We start from the raw sequence: 7,500 nt of genomic DNA on the forward strand, positions 1-7,500 counted from the left end.
GGCAAGGGGATTGGTGTGGGTTGGTTGGCCGGAAGGGAGCTGCTTGCATTGGGGTGTTATCCTGACTTTGTTTCGCTGGTGAGAGTAGGCAGCGGCAGGCAGGCAAGCGGAATGTCGTGTGGGGTGCAGTGAGAGGTTGTAATGACGCTGCTTTGCAGCTGACCATGTGCCCTGATTTGTGACGCCCGTTTGGAGGCTGATATCTCAGGAAGGCCGAGGCCGATTTCCTCCGGGTATGGCTCGTTGCGTGCGGCAGGAGGAGGCGCAGCGTACGGTACCGAGCACTGGGAGGTGCGGTGCTGCCCGCCGGAGTGACAGCGAAAGGCTGCGCACCGCTTTCCGCCTGGTAACTCGGCGTCCGTGAGACCGACCGACTCCGCTTTATCGCCGGAGCTAGAGTGGGGCAAGGGGCACGGTTGAGTACCGGAAGGATGACGTTCGCACACGGGGAAGTCGAGTGCCGGGCCGCTGAAAGCGAGCAGGGTGCCACCGACTCTTCGGGCCCACTCGGAGGCTGATATCTCAGGAAGGCCGAGGCCGATTTCCTCCGGGTATGGCTCGTTGCGTGCGGCAGGAGGAGGCGCAGCGTACGGTACCGAGCACTGGGAGGTGCGATGCTGCCCGCCGGAGTGACAGCGAAAGGCTGCGCACCGCTTTCCGCCTGCTAACTCGGCGTCCGTGAGACCGACCGACTTCGCTTTACCGCCGGAGCTAGAGTGGGGCAAGGGGCACGGTTGGGTACCGGAACGATCACGTTCGCACACCGGGAAGTCGAGTGCCGGGTCTCGAAACGGAGCCGGGTCGGCCCAATTTAAAACGGAGAATAGAGTGCTGCCCTCTGCGGGTGAAAACCTGGAAGTACGTTGGTTAATGATTTCCAGTTCACCCCGCTTGGTCAGGCCCACTCGGAGGCGGATAACTCCGGAACGCCGAGGCCGATTTCCTCCGGGTATGGCTCGTTGCGTGCGGCAGGAGGCGGCGCAGCGTACGGTACCGAGCACTCGGAGATGCGGTGCTGCCCGCCGGAGTGACAGCGAAAGGCTGCGCACCGCTTTCCGCCTGGTAACTCGGCGTCCGTGAGACCGACCGACTCCGCTTTAGCACCGGAGCTAGAGTGGGGCAAGGGGCACCGAAGGGTACCGGAACGATCACGTTCGCATACCGGGAAGTCGAGTGACGGGCCGCTGAAAGCGAGCAGGGTGCCACCGCTCGGGGCCCCGGTTTGTCCGTCCCACCCGGAGGCCCATATCTCCGGAAGGCACAGGCCGATTTCCTCCGGGTATGGCTCGTTGTGTGCGGCCGGACCAGGCGCAGCGGACGGTACCGAGCACTGGGAGGTGCGATGCTGCCCGCCGGAGTGACAGCGAAAGGCTGCGCACCGCTTTCCGCCTGCTAACTCGGCGTCCGTGAGACCGACCGACTCCGCTTTACCGCCGGAGCTAGAGTGGGGCAAGGGGCACGGTTGAGTACCGGAAGGATGACGTTCGCACACCGGGAAGTCGACTAGCGGGCCGCCGAAAGCGAGCTCGGGGCCCCGGTTTGTCCGTCCCACCCGGAGGCCCATATCTCCGGAAGGCACAGGCCGATTTCCACCGGGTATGGCTCGTTGTGTGCGGCCGGACCAGGCGCAGCGGACGGTACCGAGCACTCGGAGGTCGGGCGCTGCCCGCCGGAGGTACAGCGAAAGGCTGCAAACCACTTTCCGCCGCCTCCCTCCGCGGGCGTGAGACCGACGGTCGTCGGGTTTAGTTCCGCGGCTAGAGCAGGACGAGGGGCAGCGAACGGTACCGGAACGAACCCGGTCGCACACCGGGAAGTCGAGTGCCGGGTCTCGAAACGGAGCCGGGTCGGCCCAGTTTAAAACGGAGAAGAGAGTGCTGCCCTCTGCGGGTGAAAACATGGAAGTACGTTGGTTAATGATTTCCAGTTCACCCCGCTTGGTCAGGCCCACTCGGAGGCGGATAACTCCGGAACGCCGAGGCCGATTTCCTCCGGGTATGGCTCGTTGCGTGCGGCAGGAGGAGGCGCAGCGTTCGGTACCGAGCACTCGGAGGTGCGGTGCTGCCCGCCGGAGTGACAGCGAAAGGCTGCGCACCCCTTTCCGCCTGCTAACTCGGCGTCCGTGAGACCGACCGACTCCGCTTTAGCACCGGAGCTAGAGTGGGGCAAGGGGCACCGAAGGGTACCGGAACGATGACGTTCGCACACCGGGAAGTCGAGTGCCGGGCCGCCGAAAGCGAGCAGGGTGCCACCGCTCGGGGCCCCGGTTTGTCCGTCCCACCCGGAGGCCCATATCTCCGGAAGGCACAGGCCGATTTCCTCCGGGTATGGCTCGTTGCGTGCGGCCGGACCAGGCGCAGCGGACGGTACCGAGCACTCGGAGGTCGGGCGCTGCCCGCCGGAGGTACAGCGAAAGGCTGCAAACCACTTTCCGCCGCCTCCCTCCGCGGGCGTGAGACCGACGGTCGTCGGGTTTGTTTCCGCGGCTAGAGCAGGACGAGGGGCAGCGAACGGTACCGGAAGGAACCCGGTCGCACACCGGGAAGTCGACTAGCGGGCCGCCGAAAGCGAGCACGGGGCCCCGGTTTGTCCGTCCCACCCGGAGGCCCATATCTCTGGAAGGCACAGGCCGATTTCCACCGGGTATGGCTCGTTGTATGCGGCAGGACCAGGCGCAGCGGACGGTACCGAGCACTCGGAGGTCGGGCGCTGCCCGCCGGAGGTACAGCGAAAGGCTGCAAACCACTTTCCGCCACCTCCCTCCGCGGGCGTGAGACCGACGGTCGTCGGGTTTGTCTCCGCGGCTAGAGCAGGACGAGGGGCAGCGAACGGTACCGGAACGAACCCGGTCGCACACCGGGAAGTCGACCAGCGGGCCGCCGAAAGCGTGCTCGGGTCCCCGGTTTGTCTGTCCCACCCGGAGGCTGATATCTGAGGAAGTCCGAGGCCGATTTCCTCCGGCTAACTCGGCGGGCAATGTGTCCCCCCCCCACCATCTTCGGCTGATTACCGTGGCTGGACCGGATCAAGGAGCAACGGAACCGTGCCAGAACGACGTCGGTCGGACGGCGTGAACTGATAGTGCCGAGGCCGGAAACCGAGCCGGAAATGTGCACCGATTTATTGGTCCCACTCGCAGGCCCATATCTCCGGAAGGCCGAGGCCGATTTCCTCCGGGTATGGTTCGCTGCGTGCAGCCGGAAGGGGAGCAGCGGACGGCACTGAGCAGCCGGAGGTGCGGCGCTGCCCGCCGGAGCTGCAAGCGAAAGGCTGCGCACCGCTTTCCGCTGGCTAACTCGGCGGCCGTCAGGCCGACCGACTCCGCTTCAGCACGGGAGCTGGAGTCGGGCAAGGGGCACCGAAGGGTACCGGAAGGATCACGTTCGGACACCGGGAAGTCGAGTGCCGGGCCGCCGAAAGCGAGCTCGGGGCCCCGGTTTGTCCGTCCCACCCGGAGGCCCATATCTCGAGAAGGCACAGGCCGATTTCCTCCGGGTTTGGCTCGCTGCGTGCGGCCGGACGAGGCGCAGCGAACGGTACCGAGCACTCGGAGGTGCGGCGCTGCCCGCCGGAGGTACAGCGAAAGGCTGCAAACCGCTTTCCGCCTCCTCTCCCCTCGGGCGTGAGACCGACGGTCGTCTGGTTTGCTTCCGCGGCAAGAGCAGGACGAGGGGCACCGAGCGGTACCAGAACGAACCCGGTCGCACACCGGGATGTCGAGTGCCCGGCCCAAACCCGCTACCCCCCCCCCACCCGAAAGCGAGCCACGGTTTGTGGATTAAAAGTGAAGCGGCAAAGATTTGTAAAACAGCGTGAAATGATGAACCAGAAGCCCAAAGTAATGGTGGGAATAAAAGTTCCGAAATGTGAAATGGTGAACCAGAAGTTGTGTGAACTGTTTAACCCAAAGTGGCAAAAATGGATTAAAAGGGGTGAAATGATCGACCGCAAAGCAGGGCAAGCATTAAACAAAAGCAGCAGCATTTTTTAAAAAGGGACAAATGGTTTACCAGAATCCCAAAAGAATGCTCAGAGACTTAAGTGCCAAAGGGGAAATGGTTAACCAGTAGCTGGGTGAACTGTTTAACCAAAAGTGGGAAAAAGGATTAAAAGGGGTGAAATGATTAACCAGAAGGCGAAAGCAATGTGCCGCGTCAAAGTCCTAAAGGGGAAAAGGTTGACCATAAAGCAGGGAAATGATTAAACCAAAGCAGAAAAATTCAGTAAAAAGGGGCAAATGGTTAACCAGAAGTTGGGTGAACTGCTTAACCAAAAGTGGGAAAGAGGATTAAAAGGGGAGAAATGTTGAACCAGATGTCGAAAACAATGCGCGGCGATGAAGTCTGAAAGAGGAAAAGGTTGACCGCAAAGCAGGGAAAGGATTAAACAGAAGCAGCAATATCTTTTAAAAAGGGACAAATGGTGAACCAGAATCCCAAAAGAATGCTCAGAGACTTAAGTCCCAAAGGGGCAAATGGTTAACCAGAAGCTGGGTGAACTGTTTAACCAAAAGTGGGAAAAAGGATTAAAAGGGGTGAAATGATTAACCAGAAGGCGAAAGCAAAGTGCGGCGGCGAAGTCCTAAAGGAGAAAAGGTTGACCAGAAAGCAGGGAAACGATTAAACAAAAGCGGCAACATTTTTTAAAAAGTGGCAAATGGTTAACCAGAATCCCAAAATAATGCTCAGAGACTTAAGTCCCAAAGGGGCAAATGGTTAACCAGAAGCTGGGTGAACTGTTTAACCAAAAGTGGGAAAAAGGATTAAAATGTTGTGAAATGATTAACCAGAAGGCGAAAGCAAAGTGCGGCGGCGAAGTCCTAAAGGGGAAAAGGTTGACCATAAAGCAGGGAAATGATTAAACAAAAGCAGAAAAATTCAGTAAGAAGGGGCAAATGGTTAACCAGAAGCTGGTTGAACTGCTTAACCAAAAGTGGCAAAAAGGATTGAAAGGGGAGAAATGTTTAACCGGATGTCGTAAACAAGGTGCGGCGATGAAGTCGGAAAGAGGAAAAGGTTGACCAGAAAGCAGGGAAAGCATTAAACAAAAGCAGCAACATTTTTTAAAAAGTGGCAAATGGTTAACCAGAATCCCAAAAGAATGCTCAGAGACTTAAGTCCCAAAGGGGAAATGGTGAACCAGAAGCTGGGTGAACTGGTGAACCAAAAGTGGGAAAAAGGATTAAAAGGGGAGAAATGTTTAACCAGAAGGCAAAAGCAAAGTGCGGCGGCGAAGTCCAAAAGGGGAAAAGGTTGACAAGAAAGCAGGGAAATGATTAAACCAAAGCGGAAAAATTCAGTAAAATGGGGCAAATGGTTAACCAGAAGCTGGGTGAAATGGTTAACCAAAAGTGGCAAAAAAAGATTTAAAGGGGAAAAATGATTAACCAGAAGTCGACAACAATGCGCGGCGATGAAGTCTGAAAGGGGAAAAGGTTGACCACATAGCAGGGAAACGATTAAACAAAAGCGGCAAAATTTTTAAAAAAGTGGCAAATGATTAACCAGAATCCCAAAAGAATGCTCAGGGACTAAGTCCCAAAGGGGAAATGGTTAACCAGAAGCTGGGGGAAATGGTTAACCAAAAGTTGCAAAAATGATTAAAAGGGGTGAAATGATCAACCAGAAGTCGAAAATTATGTGCGGCGGTGAAGTCTGAAAGAGGGAAAGGTTGACCAGAAAGCATTAAACAAAAGTGGCAACATTTTAAAAAAATTGGCAAATGGTTAACCAGAATCCCAAAAGAATGCTCAGAGACTAAGTCCCAAAGGGGAAATGGTTAACCAGAAGCTGGGGGAAATGGTTAACCAAAAGTTGCAAAAATGATTAAAAGGGGTGAAATGATTAACCAGGAGGCTAAAGCAATGTGCTGCGGTGAAGTCCTAAAGGGGAAAAGGTTGACCAGAAAGCAGGGAAAGCATTAAACAAAAGCGGCAACATTTTTTAAAAAGTGGCAAATGATTAACCAGAATCCCAAAAGAATGCTCAGAGACCAAGTCCCAAAGGGGAAATGGTTAACCAGAAGCTGGGGGAAATGGTTAACCAAAAGTTGCAAAAATGATTAAAAGGGGTGAAATGATTAACCAGGAGGCTGAAGCAATGTGCCGCGGTGAAGTCCTAAAGGGGAAAAGGTTGACCACAAAGCAGGGAAAGCATTAAACAAAAGCGGCAACATTTTTAAAAAAGTGGCAAATGATTAACCAGAATCCCAAAAGAATGCTCAGAGACTAAGTCCCAAAGGGGAAATGGTTAACCAGAAGCTGGGGGAAATGGTTAACCAAAAGTTGCAAAAATGATTAAAAGGGGTGAAATGATTAACCAGGAGGCTAAAGCAATGTGCCGCGGTGAAGTCTGAAAGAGGGAAAGGTTGACCAGAAAGCATTAAACAAAAGTGGCAACATTTTTAAAAAATTGGCAAATGATTAACCAGAATCCCAAAAGAATGCTCAGAGACTAAGTCCCAAAGGGGAAATGGTTAACCAGAAGCTGGGGGAAATGGTTAACCAAAAGTTGCAAAAATGATTAAAAGGGGTGAAATGATTAACCAGGAGGCTGAAGCAATGTGCCGCGGTGAAGTCTGAAAGAGGGAAAGGTTGACCAGAAAGCATTAAACAAAAGTGGCAACATTTTTAAAAAAGTGGCAAATGATTAACCAGAATCCCAAAAGAATGCTCAGAGACCAAGTCCCAAAGGGGAAATGGTTAACCAGAAGCTGGGGGAAATGGTTAACCAAAAGTTGCAAAAATGATTAAAAGGGGTGAAATGATTAACCAGGAGGCTGAAGCAATGTGCCGCGGTGAAGTCTGAAAGAGGGAAAGGTTGACCAGAAAGCATTAAACAAAAGTGGCAACATTTTTTAAAAATTGGCAAATGATTAACCAGAATCCCAAAAGAATGCTCAGAGACCAAGTCCCAAAGGGGAAATGGTTAACCAGAAGCTGGGGGAAATGGTTAACCAAAAGTTGCAAAAATGATTAAAAGGGGTGAAATGATTAACCAGGAGGCTGAAGCAATGTGCCGCGGTGAAGTCTGAAAGAGGGAAAGGTTGACCAGAAAGCATTAAACAAAAGTGGCAACATTTTTTAAAAATTGGCAAATGGTTAACCAGAATCCCAAAAGAATGCTCACAGACTAAGTCCCAAAGGGGAAATGGTTAACCAGAAGCTGGGTGAAATGGTTAACCAAAAGTTACAAAAATGATTAAAAGGGGTGAAATGATCAACCAGAAGTCGAAAACAATGTGCGGCGATGAAGTCCTAAGGTGGAAAAGTTACCCAGAAGGCAGGGAAATGATCAAACGAAAGCAGCCAAAAAATTATTAAAAGAGGGGAACTGATGAACCAAAAGATGAGAAACGGCCCGCAGAGACTAAGTCCAAAACGGGAACTGGTGAACCGGAAATGATTAACCAAAAACTAAGTCCGAAGAGGGAACTGGTAAACCAGAACTGAGTAACCAGATTTTTAAAATTAATTATAAATGGGGAAACGATTGAGCAAAA

Source organism: Heptranchias perlo, unplaced genomic scaffold (genome assembly GCF_035084215.1).
Source record: "Heptranchias perlo isolate sHepPer1 unplaced genomic scaffold, sHepPer1.hap1 HAP1_SCAFFOLD_815, whole genome shotgun sequence".
Classification (NCBI taxonomy): domain Eukaryota; kingdom Metazoa; phylum Chordata; class Chondrichthyes; order Hexanchiformes; family Hexanchidae; genus Heptranchias; species Heptranchias perlo.